We start from the raw sequence: 23,876 nt of genomic DNA on the forward strand, positions 1-23,876 counted from the left end.
CCAGCTCCCTGCACCGATCCCCTTTTGCAGAGTTCCAGGCCAGGGCCAGCAGCCCTTCGGCACAGAACTTTCTGTACATTCCACAGCAGCTGAAAGGGCTTTTGTCCCCAACAGGAAGAACAAATGACAAAGGCAATTGTGTGTCTCCTTGCAGGCCTGTACAGCAGGTTTGGAAAGAGAAACTTCTTTCCCCAAGAGGCCTGTTTGCCTGAGCGGCTGCAATCACAGATGTAATCACACAACCACACAACGTAGGAGCAGTGTGGTGTTTGAGTTCCCGTGTGTGTGGCAGGAACATACGCAGGGTACACACACATACTCTCTCTCTCTCTCATACACACACACACACACACACACACACACACACACACATCTCTCTAACAAACTGCTCCTGCCTGGCCCAGTGGCTCTGAGTCACATGCCACAAGGGCAAGGGGCCTCAAGAAGTGAAGTTGTCTGGCCCGCTCCTTTAGGAGCCATCACTTTATTATTCTTCTTTTCTGGTGGGGACACAAAGGTCACAGATCACATGGTCACATCGTTCACTTCAGGGTCCACAGCCCATTCCTGTGAAGAACACTGGGCAGCCTCAGAGAAAGACCTGTTTACAGGAAGTCTGTCCAGGGTCCCTTCAAACACACTGCATTCTGGGTGTAAGCTCCAGACCGCCCACATACGGTCCATTGCATGGAAGAACTGCCTCTCACTGGGGGAGGCTAGATCTCTCCTTTTGCCCTTTTCTCCTGTAATTTTCATAATAAGAGGCTGAAGGTTTGAAGAGTTTTAAAATTTTTTGTTAAAGGGAAAAACTTCTTATCAAATGAAATTCTTGTGGATCATTTCAATGCACCCTGTGAACGGAATAATGCAGCCCACTTCCCGGGCAGATCTGGCTGTCCGAATTTTCAGTGCTGAGTTTGGTGGATCTGTTATAGCCACTTATTCATCCTAGGTACATCTGCTTCCCCCAGCAGGTGTCTGCTCTGGTGTTTGTTTTTGAATTGTGTCTTGTTGCATCCCAAGTTTAACCATAATAAGCAATCTTTGTGCTGTGCAGAAATTTTTGTTGACCTGGAAGAGTTGGGAAATCTGAGTATTATTTCTGGATCTGCTTGTCTGATCGGTTCTACCTTGAGCAAGACATCCCCTCTCTCTGGACCTTGATTTCCTCATTTGTGAAACACAAGACTGAGCCGTCTATGTCTGAGCCTGCCTGTCACAGCATCACCAGGGGCTCTGGTTAACCGTACAGAACCCCAAACCTCTTGCCTGGATGGCGGAGGGAATGTATGGATGGCTGGAATCTGTATCTTTTTTTTTTTAATTTTATTTTATTTATTTATGATAGGCACACAGTGTGAGAGAGAGAGAGGCAGAGACACAGGCAGAGGGAGAAGGGAGAAGCAGGCTCCATGCACTGGGAGCCTGACGTGGGATTCGATCCCGGGTCTCCAGGATCGCGCCCTGGGCCAAAGGCAGGCGCCAAACCGCTGCGCCACCCAGGGATCCCCTGGAATCTGTATCTTTAAAACCACACGGCCCCGTGGATTCTTACCTTCCAGGAGGTTTGAAAAACACTAACACCGGGTGGTTGTTAAGGTCTTGTTCTGCACTATGCTCCGTAATTTATATAAATAATCTTTTAGAAAGAAGATGTAATAGGATGATAATTTTGAAACTGTATGTTTTGTATTTATTGAATAAAGTTCATTATGATCCTCAGTTTTCATTTATAAACACATGAGGGGCATGCTTTGTATTTCCCTTTGCAGAATAAACACCCCCACTCCAGGGCAGCCCAGGTGGCTCAGCGGTTTAGCGCCACCTTCAGCCCAGGGCCTGATCCTGGAGACCCGGGATCAGATCGAGTCCCACGTTGGGCTCCCTGCATGGAGCTTGCTTCTCCCTCTGCCTGTGTCTCTGCCTCTCTCTCTCTCTCTCTCTGTGTGTCTCTTTCTGTCTCTCATTAATAAATAAATAAAAATCTTAAAAAAAAAAATAAACACCCCCACTCCAGTCCTGGGTCCTCATGCAGTTGGAAATTCATGAGGCTCATGCCCTCCTTGCTCCTGCCCATTGAGACTACACTTCCTTAGGATTTCAACGTTTCCCCCGGACACTTGCATAACTCTTTACCTTGCCACCTTGGCTGGGGTGCTTACTCAAATGTAATTTTTCAACGAGGCCTTCCATGGAGCTAATATCATAGCTCCCTCTTCACTTCGTATCCTCTTTCCCCACTTTGTTTTTCTCCTTAGCACTCATCACTGTCTAACCTACTGAATTTTCAATTATTTATCTTATTTGTCATCTGTCTTCCCCACTAGAAAACAAGCTCCTTAAGGCAGGGATTTTTGTCTGTTTTTTTTCCTTGCTATAGCTTCAGCACCTACTCTGGGACATAGTAGTTATTCAATCAATATTTCTTTAATCAATCAATGAAATGCTTACAAGATGGATGGATGGATCGGTGGATGGACTTCCAGAAAATGTCCAGATGTTTGACTCCAAGGAACAGCCATTCTTTTTTTTTTTAAGATTTTATTTATTTATTAGAGAGAGAGAGAGAGAGAGAGAGAGAGGCAGAAACACAGGCAGAGGGAGAAGCAGGCTCCGTGCAGGGAGCCCGATGTGGGACTTGATCCCAGGTCTCCAGGATCACACCCTGGGCTGAAGGCAGCGCTAAACCACTAAGCCACTGGGGCTGCCCAGGAACAGCCATTCTACAGCCATGCCAGGCTCCAGGCTTCTTGCAACTTTGTTCCTAGCCGCTTGCTCATGCACACACTGGTCATATAGGAATCCCATGATTAAGACTTCTGTCCTGGGGATCCCCGGGTGGCTCAGCAGTTTGGCACCTGCCTTTGGCCTGGGGTGTGATCCTGGGGTCCCGGGATCTGGCCCACATCAGGCTCCCTGTGTGGAGCCTGCTTCTCCCTCTGCCTTTGTCTTTGCCCCTCTCTCTGTGTCTCTCATGAATAAATAAATAAAAAGCTTAAAAAAAAAAATACTCCTGTCCAGTGGAATTACTCATTCCTGCCTTGCTCCTGTGGGATTGGCCACAGAGCACACAAATCTCCATGGGCCCCCATCCTCCCCTGCTCACAGCTTACTCCTTAATGTCCTTTGACACAGTCCCTTTTTCTCCTCTCCTTTTCCACTAGGACCTACCTACTAGACCTTGGTTACTTTTACTTCATGCTGGGATTGTTCAACTCCCAGCCACACTCCTGAACCTTTCTCTAAAAACAAAATTTTCTCATTAAAAAGAGGGGAAATAGCAGATGCCAGGATCCATCTCCCACCCAGAGGGATGAAACAGTGTCACAGGACTATAAGGGAAGTGAAATTAAGCAGAGAATTTTTTTCAATACTTTATTTATTTATTCATGAGAGACACAGAGACAGAGAGGCAGAGACACAGGCAGAGGGAGAAACAGGCTCCATACAGGGAGCCCGACGTGGGACTCGATCCCGGGTCCCCAGGATCATCCCCTGGGCCGAAGGCAGCACTAAACCGCTGAGCCACCAGGCTGCCCTAAGCAGGGAATTTTAACTGAGGTTTCCTGCATTCCAACCCAGAGAAACTGATTCAGGCACTTGTGGCTCTTCTATCATAATGAGCCTCCATGATGTCCAATATTGAGGCATCAGCACGTCCATGCTCCCTCTGAAGGCACTAGGAGAGAATCCTTCCTTGCCTCTGCTGGTGTCAGGTGGTTCCAGACATCCCTGGCTTGTGGCTGCATCCCCAGTCTCTTCCTGGGTCCTCACACGGCCTTTTTTTCTGCCTTGTCTTCTTTTCTGTCTCTTACGAGGACAGTTGTCATTGGATTTAGGGCCTACCAGGATAATCCAGGATGATCTTACCTTGAGATGCTTAAATCATTACATCTGCAAAGACCCCATTACCAAATAAGATCACATTCACAGGGTCTGGGGTGAGGACATGGACATGTATTTTGGGAGGTTGCCATCCAACACTCTCCAGTAGCCTTGGTAATTCTGTGCATATGTGTGTTCACTTGCCACTTAAATACTATTCTTTGGCTTTCTTTTCTTTATTTTTATTTTTATTTTTATTTTTATTTATTTATGATAGTCACAGAGAGAGAGAGAGAGGCAGAGACCCAGGCAGAGGGAGAAGCAGGCTCCATGCACCGGGAGCCCGATGTGGGATTCGATCCCGGGTCTCCAGGATCGCGCCCTGGGCCAAAGGCAGGCGCCAAACCGCTGCGCCACCCAGGGATCCCTATTCTTTGGCTTTCATATTTGGAGAGCCATCTCTGAAATCTGGTTCCCTTGCAGTCTCTACAAGTAAATTTCTTCTTTCGGTTTTTATTTTATTTTATTTTTTTATTTTTTTATTTTTTTTTCTTCTTTCAGTTTTTAAAGCTTCCCAGTTTTCCTTTGACAAACTACAATGTAAGTTTGCTCTGTTATTCTCCCTGATTTATCTTTTTCTTTTCTTTTCTTTTTCTGTTTATAAGAGACATGCTGAGAGAGACAGAGACATAGGCAGAGGGAGAAACAGGCACCCTGCAGGGAGCCTGATGTGGGACTCTATCCCAGGACCCAGGATCAGGACCTGAGCCAAAGACAGACGCCCAACCACTGGGCCACCCAGGTGCTCCTATTCCCCCGATTTAGAGATGAGGGAACTGGAGCCCAGAGATGTAGAATGCTGTGGGAATTTCATGAATTCTCACAGGCAGTCTGCTCCAGAAACCCTCCCCCACAACTTGGTGGTTCAAGAGATAACCCACAATAACCCTTTGATGTGTAAATGTCCAGTCCTCTTCTCCTACATGTATATTTATTTTATTTTTGTAGAGTAAGGGTGATCCTGCTTCCATATCCCTATATACTGTTCAGCCCTGGTTTTTTGGCCGCCATTGTTCATCATGTGGATGTCCATCACTCTGTGTTATTAGTCTAGAACACTTGTATGCAGCCTTCTTTTTTTTTTTTTTTTAAGATTTTATTTATTTATTTGAGAGAGAGGGAGCACAAGCAGGAGGAATGGCAGAGGAAGAAGCAGACTCCCACTGAACACAGAGCCCAATGCAGGGCTTGATCCCAGGACCCTGGGATCATGACCTGAGCCAAAAGCAGATGCTTAACCCACCGAGCCACCCAGGTGCCCCATATGCAGCCTTCTTATGTGCAAACTGCTTCTGTGTTAGGGAAGAGAAAGGAAGAAGCCAGGTCTCTTTCTTTCAGGAGCTTACTGGCTAGTGTCTGATTCTCAAGGCTGGCTGTGTACTAGAATCATCTGAGGAGCTTTTTTTTTTTTTTTTCTTTTTTTGAGATTTAAAAAATTTATTTCAGTGGGAGGGAGAGCACCAGCAGGAGGGGCAGAAGCAGAGGGAGAGAGACTCTCCAGGAAACTCCATGCTGAGTGCAGACCCTGAGGCGGGGCTAGATCTCCTGACCTTGAGATAATGACCTGAACTGAAATCAAGAGTGGGACACTCAATTGAGACACCCAGGCACTCCTGAGGAGGAGCTTTTAAAATACAGCTAGCGGGACGCCTGGGTGGCTCAGTGGTTGAGCGTCTGCCTTCAGCTCAGGGTGTGATCCTGCAGTCCTGGGATCGAGTCCTATGTTGGGCTCACTGCATGGAGCCTGCTTCTCCCTCTGCCTGTGTCTCTGCCTCTCTCTGTGTGTGTCTTTTATGTATAAATAAATTTATTAAAAAAAAAAATACAGCCAGCTACCCCACCTCAGACCAACTACTTCCAATACCCTGGAGCATGGGCCTAGGCACAGCATTTTTAAAGCTCCCCCAGGTGATTTCAGCGTCCAGTCAGGGTTGGGACCTCAGGGTAGGGGACCTAGGATCCCATCACATATGCTAACACCTGTTCTCTCTTGCCCCTTTCCTGCCTCCTGGCCCAAGGGTTGGCCAGATCACAGAAGTCTCTGGAGGGTGGATTAACCCTGCAGCTTCTGCATTTCTGCCTTGCTGACTTCAGCAGCAACATCCTCAAGGGCCTCCTGCCCCATGGACGGTTCTGGTTCTGTTCTCTCAGGTCTTCTGTCTGTGCCTTTAGATGGAGAATAGGGCAGGATATTACCAAATGTAATTTTTTTTTTTTTTTTAATGATAGTCACACACACAGAGAGAGAGGCAGAGACATAGGCAGAAGGAGAATCAGGCTCCATGCACCGGGAGCCCATCGTGGGACCGGATCCCGGGTCGTCCAGGATCGCGCCCTGGGCCAAAGGCAGGCGCCAAAGCACAGCGCCACAGGGCAGGATATTAATAGGTGGTTCAGGAACAACATCACAGGTCTGGGAATCAGAAGGCCTGGACTTCAGTCCTCTCTTGGAGCCCACACAACCCTGGCCTTGTCAGACCCGTTCAATACCTATAATCAGATTGATCAGTTCTGAATTTCAGGGAAATTCATAAATTTATGAAGATGCCACTGGTCCCTACCATGACTGTACAAATCAAAGTGAATTCTGGATTTTAATAATTCCTCAGCTGCCTGCTCTTATGCAATGAATAACCTGAACAATTATACCTGGGCTAAATGAAACACATCTTACAGGAAATTTAACTGGCCGAGGAAACACTGGACTGGTACCCTCACCTGAGATAAAATGTAGAGTCTACAAATGGGAAAGAATGAGGGAGAGAGGAGACTCTGAGAACTGCTGTGGAATCTTTTGCAGCATCAAATGGCCCCATGCAGGGCTGCAGACAACCAGCAGACCACTCAGTGTGCATGTTCTCAGCCCCACTGGATGGCTGAGAGCTGGTTTGCAAACCTAGTAATACATGCTTGTGTGCCCACAGTCACACTCTGCAAAAAGAAGCTGTAAAATTTAAAAAAAAAAATTTAAATGAAGATTAAACAGAATCACTGGAGCTGTACATATTAATCTTCCATCTGAACATTTGTGAAATTGGGCAACTTTGCTCTAAGATACTGCCATCCCCACTCTGCTTTTCACTTCCCTTTTATGTGCCCACTTAAATTTTTTTTTAAGATTTATTATTTATTTATTTATTTATTTTTATTTGAGAGAGGGAGAGACAAAGAGAGAGAGCATGCAGGGGCGGAGAGGCAAAGGGAGAGAGAGAGAGAGAGAGAGAGAATTTCAAGCAGACTCCCTGCTGAGTGGGGAGTCCAATGTGTAGCTCAGTCTCATGACACTAAGATCATGACCTGAGCCAAAACCAAGAGTTGGATGCCCAACTGACTGAGCCACCCAGGTGCCTCTGCCCACTTAACTTTTTTGTGTCCAGTGTCCCCAGCTCCCTGCTTACCTTCCTTAATCACCTCACCCTCATCCCATTCCCATTTTACCCTTCCAGTTAACTTGAAAAGTTATTGGAGGGGCAGATGGGTGGTTCAATCAGTTGGGCATCCAGCTCTTCGTTTTGGCTTGGGTCATGATCTCGGGTCATGATCTGAGGTTGTTATCTTGGTGGTCATGGGATGGACCCCCACACTGAGCTCTGCACTGAGCAAGGAGTCTGTTTGAAAAAGTCTTTCCCTCTGCCCCTTCCCCTGCTCTCTCTCTCTCCCTCTCAAATCTTTTTTTAAAAAGAGCTATTGGAAAGACTACAGACTTTGCAATCAGATCTGGATTCAATTCCCAACTAATTATGTGCACTTGGGCCAGTTACAAAACCCATTTGAGCCTCAGCTTCTTTATCTATAAAATGGGGATAATGAGACCTAACTGAAATAATAGCACTTAGCTGATAGGGTTGCTGTAATAATTAAACAAAAATTTGCACAGAGTATCACGCATCTAGTAGGTTTCAATAGATGCAGATCCTACCATTTTTCTCTCTGGAAAGTGCTGCTTCCATTTATTTAAATCCTAGTACACATTTGAATCATATCTTTCTTTTTCTATATGTCTGAGTATTAACACTTTTGTTGTTGTTGTTGCAGAGCATTGCTATATCTTGAGCAGACCCCAGGAGGGTTTGTTTCCTGAATCCACTGATCTTAGAAAATGCTCAGTCTTGGAGGAGCAGGCAGCAGGGAGGCCAAGCTGTGTGAAAGAGAGCAGGGTGCCCTGGCTTTATGCATGTTTGATGGGTAGCCTGCTGGGACAAATGGTAGTGAGTTCTGGGGACACATGTATCGATGCCTCATTGGCATCAAAGACACAACAGGATGCAGCCACCTGCCCTTGAGCCTAGAGAGCCAGGGTCTCCTGCCCTGCCCAACATTGAATCTCCTCATTATTCTTCCACGTTCTGTTCTTTCCTGAAAAGCTTGGGTCATCCGTTTCCCTCTGGCTGCTGTCACAGACTTCAATATGGTGTTCCTTTAGCTTTGCTAAAGGGAACAGCAGCCTCTTGGGCAGCCAGACACCCACTGAAATGGCAAACAAGTGCCACTTAGGTGACACTGGCTCTCCTCTTGGGCAGGGGTGGCTCCCAGGTCCATGTGAACACTTGCACCATTCCGAGGGCAACCTCTTCTGTGTCTCCGTTGTCTACTCCTCAAAAACCCCACACTCTGAGGCAGGACCTCTTAACTTCTTAGCCTTTGTTTGGAAAGAAAGTGTGAAATCTCTGTGCATTTCGAAGCAACAGAGCTGAGTCACAACCAACAGAGAGCTCACTTCTTTATATCACACAACGGACCATGACTGTGAAGCCTCGTCCCTGTGGCACCTCCCTCACCAACTTTTGCAACCTTTCACAATCAACCAGTCCAGCCTTTGAAGCTCAGAGTGTGTAGGTCAGAGCCTGTTCAATGCTATGGTGGGAGGTGGGGGTGTCTGGTCTTGTGCTGGGGACAGTGGTTAAAATATTTGAAAGCTAGCCCTCCCCGGGAGGGAAAGACAGTTCCTAAAAGAATCCAGGGGCACCTGGGTGGCTCAGTTGATTAAGCATTGGACTTTTGATCTCAACTCAGGTCTTGATCTCAGGGTTGTGAGCTCAAGCCCCATGATGGGCTCCGTGCTGGGCATGCGGCCTACTTAAGATAATAAGAATAATAGTAGGGACACCTGGATGGCTCAGCGGTTTAGCCTGTGCCTTCAGCTCAGGGCGTGATCCTGGAGTCTCAAGATGGAGTCCGCATCGGGCTCCCTGCAGGGAGCCTGCTTTTCCCTCTGCCTGTGTCTCTGCCTATCTCTGTGTATCTCTCATGAATAAATAAAAATAAAATTTAAAAAAGATAATAGTAGTAGTAATAATAATAATAATAATAAAAGAAGAGTTTAGATGTCTTTCTCTGGTCTGTCAAAAAGTCATCTTTGTAATAGATCAAAAGCATATGTGGGTATTAACACTTTAATTATCAAAAATCTTTTTTACTACAAAAGCAGTGCATGTTAATTTGCTGAAAACCCAGAGAAGCAAAAAGGAAACAAAAAACACCATAACCTCCTCCCCCCCCACAATCTGCACGTTTACATTAACAGCCAATTGTTGAACAGTATAAGCTAGGCACAGTGCTAAGCCTATTATGTGCAATTTTAAATTAAATCCACCCTATACAACAAGTACTATTTAAATCTCTAACAAATGATTAAACAATTTCAGGGTAAGTGTATAGCCAATAAGAAGCACCCATGCCTCTCAACTTGGACTATAAGACTTTATTCTCTGTTAAGGGACCTGCAAGCAGCAGAGATGATATTTGGGAGCTGGGAGCCATTTCCAGCCCCAAAATTCCAATCCCTTAGCAGCCTATGTCTCTAGAATCCTCTGCCTGGTTGGACACCACTGTCCACACCCACCAGCCCACCTGTGCCAGCTTCTGCAGTTGCTTTGTCTTTGCCAGCTGCCATAGCAACACATTTGCATGTGATCTTTGGGGCTTCTACACAGCCTTCTTCTTGCTGGTAGGGCCACTGATACAGGAGCCAGAGGGCCTGCTTATCACTACCTTGCAAGGTGACCTTGGACAAGATCCTAGGGAGTCCCTATCTCTCATGGGAATAATAGCAATCAGTTTTTTCCTGTGGTTCTAAAGAAGATAAAGTATACAAGACCAGCCAGATAGTTTAAAGATTTATTTATTTTAGAGAGGAGAGAGTGCCCACAAGCCGGGCCAAGGCAGGTGGGGGCAGAAGGAGAGGAAGAAAGAGAGAATCTCAAGCGGACTCATTGTGGAGCACAAAGCCTGCAAGAGCAAGACACTTAACCAACTGAGCCACCCAGGTGCCCTAAGACCACCCAGATAGTCTAAATGTCATATAATAGACGGTTACTAAAAAAAATAATAAAATAAAAAAATAATAGACAGTTACTAAGAAGGCAAGAGAAAGTTGTATATAACATATTTACAAGTTCAAAGGGCATTTGATAACACGAGATTATGAGGCTGACCAACTGATACCAAAGCTGCAGAACAGGGAAAGGCAATGCATATTGACAGAAAATTTACCTGACGTGCCAACCCAGAGTAGGTAAGTTCCCCGTGACATTGGATGGGGGGAAGCTGGAACCCTACGGGTGAGAGTGAGATTGGGCTAGAGTCAGGGGAGCCTGCACTAAGAACAGAATCCTGATCTCTCATCTGCTCTGAGGCAACCCTTCCTGGAAGAGCCTGAGTCCCATAATTCCAGCCTGTCTATTTTGGACTTTTTGGAACCTGGGGAAACACCCTATGGACTTTGTCTCTTTGAATCTCAGAATAAGAAGACTAAACTGAGGGACGCTTGGGTGGCTAAGCATCTGCCTTCAACTCAGGTCATGATGCCAGGGTCCTGGGATGGAGCCCCACATCGTCGGGCTCCCTGCTCAGCAAGAAGTCTGCTTCTCCCTCTCCTTCTGCTACTACCCCTTGCTTGTGCTCTTTCTCTCTTTCTGTTAAATAAATAAATAAGTAAAATCTTAAAAAAGAAAAAAAAAACTAAACAGAAATAAGAGAAGAGAGTGGGCCAAGGTGTGGCTGTCCAAACCAGAGGGTGAGTCCTTCTGATTTCCACACCTAAGCATGTCAGCCCCACCAGCCGAGAGTGCTCAGATCAAGCTGCTCACTTGCAGCCTCATGGCCTTCTGGATCTAATGCCCTGTGGTTTTAAATAGCCCTCTCCTGCAACAGGAAGGAGAAAGTACCGTATTTCTTCAGGGCTTCAACAGGCTCTTAAAACAATGCTGTTTCTGTTTCAGATAATGCTACCCTGAAATGACCTGCCCATCCAGACTGCTGCTCACCCACCCAGTCAATAATTAATTGACCAACTAACACTCTTAGAAAGGACATTGCTAAAGGCCCAGTGCTTGTGTCACACCGGGGAGGTTACCCAGAGGTTCACAATCCTGTCACTGGCCTCGAGGAGGTTAGCCTCCAGATGGTGTTTGAGTCACCTTGGAGCTCACCATGGGCACAGGAAAAAAAAAATAGTACAGTAAATGCCTTCCTTGGTGTCAGCCTGAGGACATTTGCCTATTCTGGAAATGTTTACACGGGGATTGCACTGTATGGAGCATTACACCGCATACATCTGCTTTTGTGGTTGTATTGTCCTTGTACATTTCCACGGGCAGAGAAAGGGGCCGCAAGGAAGATTCCTGGGCTCCCCCTGTGGGTCAGCACGGTCCCAGCAGCCTCGCTGGGGTTATTCATTCTTACATCACCCGGTGGGAAGCTTCAGGATTCTGCGTTGCAGAGGGAGACGGCAGCTCTGAGGGGTGGGAGTGCTGTGCTCACAGGGCTGGAGCTGCGAGTGCGGGTTTGTGAGCTATGTGTTGTAGGCGTGGGCGGTAATGTGGCACAGCAGGTTCCAGCTCATGAAGGGCCTTGGGTGCTGGCTAAGGAAGGGGACTTTCCTGGGAGCTGCAGGAGCTGCTCAAGGGCAGGGCTGATCTGATCAAGTCTGCAGGGAAGCACAGTAGCATCTGCATGAGGGCTGGCAGGGCGAGGGGGTGGGATTGCAGATGACCAGAAGAGAGGGCTCTAGAAGGGCAAATCTCTTGTCCCTCCCCTCCTCCCCACACACAGAAGAATGGTCTCTGGACTCAAATGAATCATTTTAATAACCCAGTTTTAAATTTTATACCGAAGTCAGTAGCCTCTATATTAATTTGGATAATCAAAATTAGCTAAAGTCCGTGAGGGAAGCTTGTGCTGTGGGCAACCGCCTTGGTAGGAGGCTGCTATGAGGACAAGAGTGACAAGATTTGGCACTAGTGCTGAGGAGGTGCCGGGGGGAAGGTGCCAATTGTGGATTTAGGCAGACTTGAGTTTGAAATCTGACTCGGCAGCCATTTACTAGCCATAAGACCTTGAAAATGTCATTTAATCTCTCTGATCCCCTTTCCCTCACCTGTAAAATAGATTTCATCGTCCTTCTCTTGCGTGATTATGGAATTAAGAGTATTCAAAGTGCCTAGCACACGGTTGGCACTCGGTGAACCTAGCTAGAGCTGAACGTAGCTAGAGCGTGTCACCCCTGGGCCTGGTTGCTCCCAGTGATGGCTGTCACCAGCCTGGCTCTGCCCTGTAGAGCAACAGCGCCTTTTAGTGGCCGAACAGGGAGTGACAGGTCTTCCAGGCACCGGGGCCCTGCTCCTGCCCCACCACCCCACCACCCCACCACCCACAGGTTAGAAGTCTTCTTTGTCCTCCACAGTCAGAGCTGACAATCTCTCAGACCCCAGCCAGCATGCACCTCTCAGAAGAGCCCGAACCCCACTGTGGTCAGCAGGTGACAGGCTCCACTGTCCCCGTACTGAAGGACATCACACCCAGTGGGTTCCAAGCCTTGGGCTAAGAAGAAAACACAATCTGTAGTAGTCAGGGAACAGCTTTCTAGGGATGGCCATGACCTCCAACCCCTCCTACCCTACCCCCGAGAATAGTGTGAGTGGAGAGCAAAATGCCAGCTGCACAGCCAGGCGTTCCCCAGCAGAACAAGGAGGGAAGCCATTCAGCAAACACTGGAAACCCACCCAGGCCCCTGGTTCCCACTAGGCTGCAGATACCAGAGCCAGCACACACAAAGCCCTGCCCTCAGGTAGCTGACTATTTAGTGAGATAAGGACATTGGCCGAATAATCACCTGGATACATAATTGCAGACCATAATAAGGTTATGAAGGAAAGGTTCATCCAGACCAGATAAGGTGTACTCTTTACTGCTCCCATCGGCCTCCTGAGCACACTGGTTATGGTGCTGCCCCTAGGCTGGGTGCACTGAGCATACATTTACATGTTCATTACTCTTTGGAGGTGGGCTGATGGCGCTCTGGGCTGTCCACCCCTCCAGCTGGTACACACAGTCAGGGAAGTCACCAGAGGATGAATAGGCATTACTAAGCACTGGGTTTTAAAAAGAACATTCCCAGAAGCAGTTCAAAGGTGCTGAGGTGGGATCCCACGGGGCATCTTGGTGCACAAAAACCAAGGACAGAGACAGTATCACTAGAGCATCAGGCAGGGGGTGGTGACCAGGAATGTAGAGGCCACCTCTAGTGCTTCTGCCTCCCTGCCATACACCCACCCACCTCCCTTCACTGCCCAGGGTACTTCTATCAAGTATTTTCTGGACTCCAGCCTTTTTTCCCCTTTTCTTTATAGCATCCTATCAACTGTGTCAGAGAATGTTTCCCCTTTCTCCCTTCTTTCCACAGAAAATCCTAAGTAAAAACTGGCTTTCAAAACCCCACTCCCATACCTAAGATGCAATGATTTCTTGCCCACCCCATGTGCCCAGCCCTGTACTAGGCAGGGCCAAAGATGAAACAGAAAATATGGTCCTTCCTTACCTGTCTGTAGCTTCTCATCATGTCCCGAGTCCAGAGACTGCCTCTCAGCTACGTACTATTTCATTCTGAGCCCTGTTGAGGAAACAGCACGTATACATGCTCCCTCTCTTTCTGAACATTCAGATCCACCCACAGGAGTCAGCCTGGTGGCCAGTCAGCTCATCTGGCGAGTGGCTTGAGGTACACAAGGAAAGAGTGAGCATCTGGAGTCTCAGCCCTGCCATTTTTTTTTTAATTGTGTCCTTAGACTTTTCGACTTCTCTGGGCTTTGGTTTCTTCATTAATGAAGTGGGGAATAGCAAGGCTTTCTCTGCCTGCCTTGCAGAGGGTTCATGAGGATCAGATGAGGCACTGCAGTGAGGATGAGGTTCCTAAGACAGGTGCGACCCCTGAGGACATTTTCAGCACCCTACAGTGAGCTGAGGAAAATGAGAACAACAGAGGGAGGCATTCACAAAGGCAGGTTCATTCAACTGGAAGAACTGGCCTTTATTCCCAGACTGTGTCCTTCTTTGCATTGAAACTGCATTTATTTGGGCACTTGGGAGCACAGTTGGTTAAGCAGTTAAGCGTCACACTTTTGGCTTCGGCTCAGGCTCAGGTTATGATCTCAGGGTCCTGAGATGGAGCCCTGCATGCTCAGCATAGAGTCTGCTGGAGTTCCCCCTCCCTCTGCCCCTCCCGCCCTCAAATAAATACATTAAAAAAAAAAAAAAGAATTTGTTAGAACTTTATTTTATGAAATGAAGTTAGAACTTTTTTTTAATGTTTTCACTCAACAAAATAAAAGGGTAAGTATTCAATTTGGGGAAAACTTACTGCTCCGTGAAACCGCAAACCCACCCAAGTAAGTGAACAAGAACGCCCTCTGCAAACCACAGGAACTGCTCTTGCTGCCCACCTCCAGGACTCCTGGCCACAGCCTGTGTCCTTGGTGGTTGCCTTCTCCTCCTGGCATTCAAAGCAAAGATTCTGGAATCTGGCCATGAGGGCTTCAACACTAGTTGAAGAGTGCACTTCTGCACTTTCTAGCTGTGCATGATCATGGACACGCTGCTTATGCCAGAGTTTCAATATCTATAGCAGAGATAAAAGTAAGGCACATAAAATAGCGTGTGGCACATATGGGCACTCAGTCTATGTGAGAGGTGATTATATAATGATTTTTTCTCCCAGCTCCCCAGCTCCCCAGATCACAGCTGCCTGTGCCAAGCCTTAAACCATTATGCCCTCTGCTCTCTGTCTCCATCTCCAAAGCCTTTCCAGATCTGCCTTTAGGGGCTAAGAAGCCATTGGCTTCCCCTGGAAAGTTCTGGGAAGGTAAATGTGGCAATCAGGACTGTTTCCAATAAGCAGGAAGAAGAAGAGTTTTAACTGTCCTTTTTCTTTCTTCCTTTACTTCTGAGACTCTGCCCATTGACTTGCAAAGGAGGAAACTGCTTTTGGGTTTTCGCTACCTTTTGCCACAGTTAAGCCAGGAAGGGAACTTGGAAGCTGAAGACCCGAGAGGAACACCTGCTTGGCAGAGGCCAGGTGTTTTGGTTTGTTTTAAGGGCAACGTCTTCTACTTCAGTTTCCTTTTCTGAGGACACAGACTCATCACAATCCTTTCTGCTCGTGGCAGACGTGTGTGCTATTGGTCATTTGCCAAGAAGACAGTGCAGGACGTGTCTTCCTTGTGCATACAAACGTGTGCGGATTTGGAGCATGTACTCCTGTTCCCATAAGAGAGAACTCACAGACAGCCCTGGGTTGGGGCCAGCCCTTCCAGATTTGAGCATAAGAAGACAAGGCATTTGGTCTGGGACTTCTAGAACAAGCTGAAAACACCAACTCATACCCAATTCCACACTCTTGAGAGTCAGCCACTGATGCCACCTTGGAGCCACAGAGGCCATGTGCTTTTGCTCTTGCTAATAGCTGATGGTATCTGCATGACTGGCAGTTGGAGGTTTGCAAACAATGGCATTTCCCTATTTTTTCATACTTTGAATAATATAAATAATGGACACCGCAGGGTTTTTTGTTAGACTCCCTACTGGTTTTGTCCATAAGTGCCCCAACAAGCTTGCAGAGGGTTTTGCCTTTTAGAGTTGCTTTAATCCAGGTCTGACTCCCTTTATCTGTGGTTCGCTGGGCTTTCCCTTCTCTTCCTGCTCTGCCCACACCCCCAGCCTGGTGGCCAGTTGGCTCAGGTAGGCCATAAACGTCCCCAGGAAAAGAGGCAACAGGTCAAGCTCAACGTGAGAGTCACCCTAATTGGACAGCTCGGGGTGCAGCTGCCCCCATGAAAGCAGTGACGGTGCTCAGAAGAATGGAACATGCCAACTGGCTGTGTTGACCAGGGACCCCAGGAGCTCAGGCAGGGGCCCCTTTCCCCTGCTGTATGTGGGCTGTGTGAAGAGAGGTGGACACGAAGCCTGGGTGGACCACCAACAATGCCCACGTCACATTCATTCCTGAGCTTTGAAAACTGCTGACATAAAATTGTGCCTACTAATTTAGAGGGTTTGTATCCATCTCTGGGGGGCCAAGAACCCCTCCACTGTCATATTTGAGCAGCTGCTACATGCTGCCATGGAAGAGCTCACACCTTCTGTCCCACTCCCCCTCAGAAACCTGCCGGTGTCCCCTCTTATTACCTAAACTCCCTCCCCCCCACCCCCCCACACACACACACACACTGGTGGTGGCCCATGTCCCCTCCATCCAGGTTCTGTCGCCCCCTAACAAGAGCCACTGCTCTGGAGGCTTTCTGCCTGTAGCCTTTGAACCTGCCACTCTTCCCCCCCTGGATTGTTCTGCTTGCATTCTCCTCCTAAACAAATGCTACCCTACAAGCTGAGCCCACCCAGAGAACCCCATGAAGCTCAGCCTCATCTGAAGTCCGCAGCTCCTTCCCCCGTGGCTCCTGTGGGACACTGCGCTCTGGTGGTCAACTGACTCGTAGAACAGAAGGATCTCGGGCAGCCCCCATGGCGCAGCGGTTTGGCGCCGCATGCAGCCTGGGGTGTGATCCTGGAGACCCAGGATCGAGTCCTATGTCAGGCTCCCTGTATGGAGCCTGTGTCTCTGCCTCTCTCTCTCTGTGTCTCTATGAGTAAATAAATAAATAAAATCTTAAAAAAAAAAAAAAGAAGGATCTCCAACTTGCTCAACAGCAGAACAGGCCTCCTTGTTTCCAGATGCCTTTTTCACCCCAACTGAAGGAGGGCACAGCCCAGCGAAGGTCTGCATCTACACAGCTCTGCCTTTTTGCAGCTTGTTTTCTCATTCTGTTTCCCCCACACCCTGGCTGGACTATGGCATTGAACCAGGTGCCATGACTCACTCAGGGAGGGGACATGTGACTCTGGCCTCCTCAGCTCAGGCCCTAAATAGTTGAGCCAACAGGGCCCGGGGCATGAATTTGCACTGGTTACACTGACTATGAGTCTATGACTATCCAGGAGCTCAGAGAAGGAGCAAATTAATTATTAGAGAGAAATGATTCCTTATCCCCAAGCTGCTCCCTTATTGTCTCTGACCCTGGCAGGCCTGTAGTCTCCAAGAACCACAGACCATGCAGTGGGATTTCAACTGGAATAAATAGGAACCTGTTGAATGTGTTCTTTGTTTAACTCCACACATTTTGTTAGAGCATCTCCTATGTGCCTGTAATTGGTCTAGATAGTAAGGATATGTCAGCGAACAAACAGACAAAATCACCATCCTTCTAGAATGTCCTTCCTAGGGCAGCCCGGGAGAGGGGGGGTGCTCAGTGGTTTAGTGCCCCCTTCAGCCCAGGGCGTGATCCTGGAGACCCGAGATCAAGTCCTTCATCGGGCTCCCTGCATGGAGCCTGCTTCTCCCTCTGCCTGTGTCTCTGCCTCTCTCTGTCTGTCTCTCATGAATAAATAAAGAAAGGTAAGCAATAAATAAATCAATAAATAATAAAGCAATAAATAAATAAAGTGCAATATCTAGTATGCCTGATGGTGAAAGTAGTTTGGAGGAAAATAGTCGGGGAATGAGAAAAGAGACAAAGGGAGTATGAGAAGGTTTGGAATATTCAACAGGGCAATCAGAGAGTGATTTATTGATGAAGTGACATTTGAGCAAAGGCCTAAAGGAGAGGTGGGATCAAGCCCTGCAGAGAGCTGAGGCTTTCCAGACAGGGGGAGAACAAGTGCAAAGGCCCTGTGGTGGGGACAGGTCCAGGGTGATGGAGGGAAAGTGTGGAAGGCTGAGCAGCTACAGCAGAGTCAAAGTACTTGATGTTCAGGCCTGGGCTTGGGGTTCAGAGCAATTCAAGGTAAGGAAACAACACAGTCCTTGACTTCAAAGAAGCAAAGAGCCTTTAAAGCCTACACAGCAAATGCTAAAATAATAGCACACATAGAAAAGATCGAGTCCTAGTCTATACTGTGAGAGTTCAGAAGAGAAAGCTCGGGGCGCTGGAGCAGGCAGAGAGGGCTTCAAGGGACAGTGGAGGCCAGCTGGGTGGGCATTGGACAGGCAGGGAGGAAGGTGGTGTGGGCACAGTGCACGCCATGGGACATTCTGATCAACTATCAGCCATGTTCCCTGTGAATGAGTCTCTGGAATTATTGCAGCTTGGGATTTTGGGAGACAGATCAACAGAGGTTGGTAACGTGCGCATATTTTCTCCCAGGAAGAGGCATTCTGTATCAAGGCCTCTGTCATTTCTCATCACAAAAGTCCTATTGCTATACAGTATGAATGTCTTCTAGGCATCAGCATGAAAGCAGTGAATGAGGATTGGAGTGGAAGAGGAGACCACCAGCAAAGGAGGCTGGACTGCCCAGAGCCCTCAAGGGCTTTTTTTTTTTTTTTTTTTTTTAGATTTTACTATTTATTCATGAGAGACACACAGAGAGAGGCAGAGACACAGGCAGAGGAGAAGCAGGCTCCCTGCGGGGGAACCTGATGCAGGACTCAATCCCAGGACCCCGGGATCACGCCCTGAGCCAAAGGCAGGAGCCACCCAGGCATCCCCTCAAGGGCTTTCTATGACACACATTCTTCCTGCTTCATCTTTGCCTCCTGACCAAAGGCAAATAACCCTGGAAGATTCCTATTTTGAGCCCATCACACATTTATGCCCTGCTGCTTTCCTTAGTTTGCTGCTTTATTCATTTGTTTAGTTACCAATTCATTCAACCAAATTTTATCCTCCTTACTCTGACGTTGTCAGTGGCTAGCTATGGAGTGGGAACTCCATAAGCTCATCTGAAAACTTGACAAATCACCTTTAACAAGAGTCCAGTAACTGAAGATGCCATGTAGACAGCACCTGAAGAGGATCCCCGCCCTCCACTGCAGCCAGGACTAGCTCCCTAATGCATGAGTCCCATGAAGAAGAAAAATATAGGCTGTTTTGTTCCAAAGGCAAGGAAAGGGATGCCTGGCTGGCTCAGTTGGCAGAGCATGTGACTCTTGATCTCAGGATCTCAGTTCAAGCCCCATGTCAAGCAGAGAGCTTACTTAAAACCTGCAAAGGTTTTAATGCCATTAAAGGCATTAAAATATGAATTTTTTTTCTTCCATGGACTCTCTTGCTCTCTCATAGTGTTTCTTTTTTTAAAAAAAGATTTAATTTATTTATTCATGAGAGACACAGAGGGAGACACAGAGATCCCAGGACCCCGGGATCACAACCTGAGCTAAAGGCAGATGCTCAACCACTGAGCCATCCAGGCGCCCCTCTCATGGTGTTTCTTACCTGCTCTTTAATGTTAAGCTTCCTTGGGCACAGGGATGTTTGTAGGACGAGTGCAAGCCCTCACAGACACAGGAGGTAGGCTGTGTGCTGGGTGCATATGCACACAGCGCAGCAGCTCTGGGATTCCTCCTTTGACCAGCCACCAGACCGACATGCCACGTTCCAGGCACAACCCACATTGGATGGCACAGCCCTAAAGGATGAAACGCCTATGCCAGCACATGCTCAGTCCCGGGACCAGCAGTGGGTGAGAGGTTAAGCCCTGCTGTGCCCGCCAAATGCACCATGACACTGGCAGCCCAGGGGAGGGACAGCTGCCATCATGCCTCTCCTCCAGACACCAGAGGGCACACATGCTCAACTGTCATTCTCTCTGTACCCTTGGGGCGGGAGGGGGGGGGCAGAGATGGTGACAGCATCAAGGGGCAAGGGCAGGGAGCGGAGATCTGGGGGGGGGGCATGGAAACCAAGGAGCAGGAGACAGCCAAGACCAGTCCCAAGGAGGCAGTGAGAGGCAGACAGACCGCCAAGCCCCAGTGCATGCTGCTTAGTTCCATCAGGCTTTACTTAGAAAATGTAAAATCAAAGAGAACATCATTAAGAATGGTAAGAGGCGTCTGGGTGGCTCAGTTGGTTAAGCATCTGTCTTTGGCTCAGGTCATGATCTCAGGGTCCTGGAATCGAGTCCCACATCGGGCTTCCTTCATGGAACCTGTTTCTCCCTCTGCCTCTCTCTCTCTCTCTCTCTCTGTGTGTGTCTTCCATGAATGAATAAATAAAATCTTTTTTTAAAAAATTCTTAAACTGTTTAAAGGTCAAAGTAGCAAGACAGTGGCCACAGAGCATTAATCCCAAGTACAGAACCCTTCTGAGCATGGAGCCCATGTGACCACACTGGTTGTACACCCATGAAACCATCTAGGCAACAACTTTCAACACACAAGTGTTATGGTTTAGGTCCTCTGCCAAGTCTGTTGCTCCCAGTAGCTCCTCTCAGAGCTGAGGTGGGTCCTCAGACTGGCATTAGCAGAGGCGTGAAGCTCCCCACTACATCAACGAGAACATCCACCAAGGCCTAAGGAGTATCGCCTGAGCATCCTCAGATCCAGATCTGCCTCATCAACTTCTTCCAGATGCAAAAAGCACCTCCGGGTCTCGGGGGCCTGGTTTGTTTGTGTCAGATATAATAACTCGCCTGATAGTTGCTTTTAAAAATTGGCTATGCTTCCATCTGCCAGCCTCTGAAATCAGGCCCATGTTTCATGTTTCCCAGTGTGCCTTTGAGAAAAGTCCATAAGCCCATAAACACTTTCTTTTTTTCCCTCCAAGGAGCAGTTTAATCCTAATACTTAATACCACTGATTACCGAGGAGCTGTGCAGAGAATACCTTCTCTTTTAGGCTCCATTTCTCATCCTGGGGGACTGGATGAACATGCACCCACACTTCACTATGGAAGATTTCAAAAGCCTCAGAAGAAAATGAAAGCAGACTTTGAGTTAAGCCTTATAAGGGAATAGAGAGGAAATACTAGGAGAGTTTTCAATTTTGATTTCAGAATCTATTTGTGGAGATCTTGCTTTACAAGAATAAAGAAAAGCCCCTAAGCATACTAATTTGTTTTAATACCCAGCCGCATTACCAGGCAACTGAGAGCATGAGACTTGAGGTACTTGGTCCTACAAACCTATGTGAATAAATCCCAAATCTCTGTTGGGCCCTTGTCCTCTGTCTGCACAGAAGCTGGCACCTGCGGGCCTGGCAATGGTGGCGGAGTCGAAAACCAGTAGGGCCAGGGCCAGGGTTGGCGGTGTAGACGCAAAATTCCATCCAAGGGCCTTGTGGCCGGGAAGGGTTGAGGGGCCAGGAGTCTGTCCCTCTGTCTTTCCCAAAGGTGGCAAAGGACTTCAGAGTCATCCTCGGTTCTGGGCGCTATACCACACTTCGGCCAGCAGAGGGCAGCACGGCATTGCAGAATGGTCGTTCGAGAGCTTTTAAAAAACAAAGAATTTGAGCCCTCTACCTGTCACTGCCTACCCCCTTCATATTTTTCGTACAGGTCTTTTTTTTCTTTTTTCCTGTTTCCTCTTCTGGGGAACCTGAAAGTCATCTGAAATTATTCCGTTGCTGTTTTGAGGAGAAAAAAATGGATTTCCTCTTTGGGATGGACTTGAGCAAAATTAGACCAGAGTAGACCCCAGACCCCCAACCCAGGCAAGCCCAGCTGGACTTTCTTTGCCTCCTTCAATGCCATGAATGAACTCTCATTTTCTTTCTTTCTTTCTTTCTTTCTTTCTTTCTTTCTTTCTTTCTCTTTTTCTCCTTCCTCCTCCCCTCTCTCACTCTCTCTCTAAATACAGAATTTGCTGCCCATTAATATAAATATCAAGCCTCAGTGAACAGGCGAGGAAAACATTTGAGGAGGTAAAACAGGTTGAACCAGTAGTGTGGGAGTCTGAATCTCTGGCCCCAGAAACACCCAGAAACACCCCTAACATGAGGTCCTGCTTCTGAGCTCTGGACCCAGCTCTCCTTGGCAGTGCTCGTCAGGACTGAGCCTGTGTAAATGTGCCTTGTGAGCGCCAGAGAATTTCCTTTGTGAGACATGTTTTCCTTTACCCTGTCTCAATCCACAATGAGCCAAATCTTGGCCCCAAGCTGCAGGCTGGTGTTTGCTTGTGAGACCCCTCCTTGCCTTTTCCTCTGCCTTCTGGGCTCCTTCTGGGAACCAGTACCCTTTCTCAGCTCCAAGGGAATCTAGAGGAGGATTTCCGCCCAAGCTGTTCTCGAGTTTTACCTCTGCATCTTTTGTCTGGTGGTGTGTGGTTCTCCATTAGAAGTCCTACTGGGGAAAAAGAAAGCATTCACCCTTCACAAAGTGTTCACGTCTTCTTAAAAACTTTTTTTTTTTTTTTTTATTATTTATTTATGATAGTCATACAGAGAGAGAGAGAGGCAGAGACATAGGCAGAGGGAGAAGCAGGCTCCATGCACCGGGAGCCTGATGTGGGATTCGATCCCGGGTCTCCAGGATCGCGCCCTGGGCCAAAGGCAGGCGCCAAACCGCTGCGCCACCCAGGGATCCCTGTTCACGTCTTCTTAAAAACTTTTTTTTTTTTAAAGTTCAAGCCTCATGTTGGCTGTAGAGAATATTTTTTTTAAAAAACTCCAAGATGAAAAGTCACATGCCTTACTGACTGAGCCAGGCAGATGCCCTCACAAGGTATTTACGTTTTAACAGGGGGACAATAAGCCAACAGAATTGAATTCTAGAGGTGAGATTCCTGGTTTGGGGAGAGATATATGTAAATGTTAGAAGACTTAGCTAACATGTAAGGAGCTGCCTCTTCACCTATCACTGAAGCCAGCCATGAACCTAACCAGCTGATACAGGGCCAAACACACACAGCCAGGTCTGGTAAGCAAGCACTTTTGCCAAACACTGTTGATTTCACAGAGCCAGAGGTGATCTCATCACAGCAGCTGGGTTCTCTATTACCCGTCCCAAGCACAGAATCACCTCTGATAACCTCTGCAGGTGGTAGTCTAGCCTGAGCAACTCCTGTATATTCCATATGGGGCTGAGCTCTGAAGCCTGACACCCACCTCCTCCCAGAAGCTACCTTCCCTCTCCATATTTTTCTCATGGACTCTTAATAGGTTGTTTCAATAGTCTCACTCCATTGAGCAATATTACATGCTTAGAAAGATGATGTCAGGCTTTATTGCACACTCCCATTACAAACTTCGGCATGTAATATTTACATACACACTGGCTCTCACCAAGGAACTCAAAGCCACTTATGGATCCTGTCTCATTTGCTCCCACAGGAGTCCTGAAGTTAGAGGGGCTCATCCTATCTGGGAATAAAGAGAGCGGAAGAAACTTCCAGGCCTTTTCCGATATTCGAAAAGACTCCTCCAAGGTTAGTCATGGTCACCAATCTGTCCTTTATCAACATTTTGAGTTGATAATTCTAGGGCCATCTTGTGAAACTTGCATCTTGCAGGATGATAATCATTTAGGGGCCAGTATTTTCCTATTGAGTTTATAAGGCAAACTGAAACATTGCAGATTCTGTGACAAAGATCAGCATAGGGACTGAGGCTTAAGAACCTGCCTGGATGGCCCAACCAGAGCCAGGCCTTGGCAAGTCCCAGAGGATAAGCATAGGGTCTCAGGTAAAATGAGACGTTAGAAGAACCTAGACATTTTCATTCAAATGGCGATTCATTATTGTATAGAAACATGAGAAAAGGTGAAAATGCAGACGTGTGACAGCATATTTGGGGAAATGACAACGGGGTAATGAGTGTGGGTGGGAGAGTGAGTACAAGTATAGTGTGAGAAGCAGCTAGAGACCCAGGCTGGTGGCCAAGCCAGGCAGATCCTGTAGACTCTAACAAGATTTGTAGACTTTATTCTGATGGTTCTCTGACCAGCTTAAAC

General features: G+C 47.6%; 1 long non-coding RNA gene across 1 annotated transcript in view; it reads left to right on the forward strand.

The window, feature by feature from the left end:
* The window catches only part of LOC121490987, a 138,019-nt gene extending 114,709 nt beyond the window's left edge, over positions 1–23,310 (forward strand). The window contains exon 7 of the long non-coding RNA XR_005987817.1: positions 23,258–23,310. This is a non-coding gene — a long non-coding RNA (uncharacterized LOC121490987). The remainder of the gene's footprint in view (positions 1–23,257) is intronic.
* Positions 23,311–23,876: the final 566 nt, after the last annotated feature.

Source organism: Vulpes lagopus, chromosome 5, assembly GCF_018345385.1.
Source record: "Vulpes lagopus strain Blue_001 chromosome 5, ASM1834538v1, whole genome shotgun sequence".
Taxonomy (NCBI): domain Eukaryota; kingdom Metazoa; phylum Chordata; class Mammalia; order Carnivora; family Canidae; genus Vulpes; species Vulpes lagopus.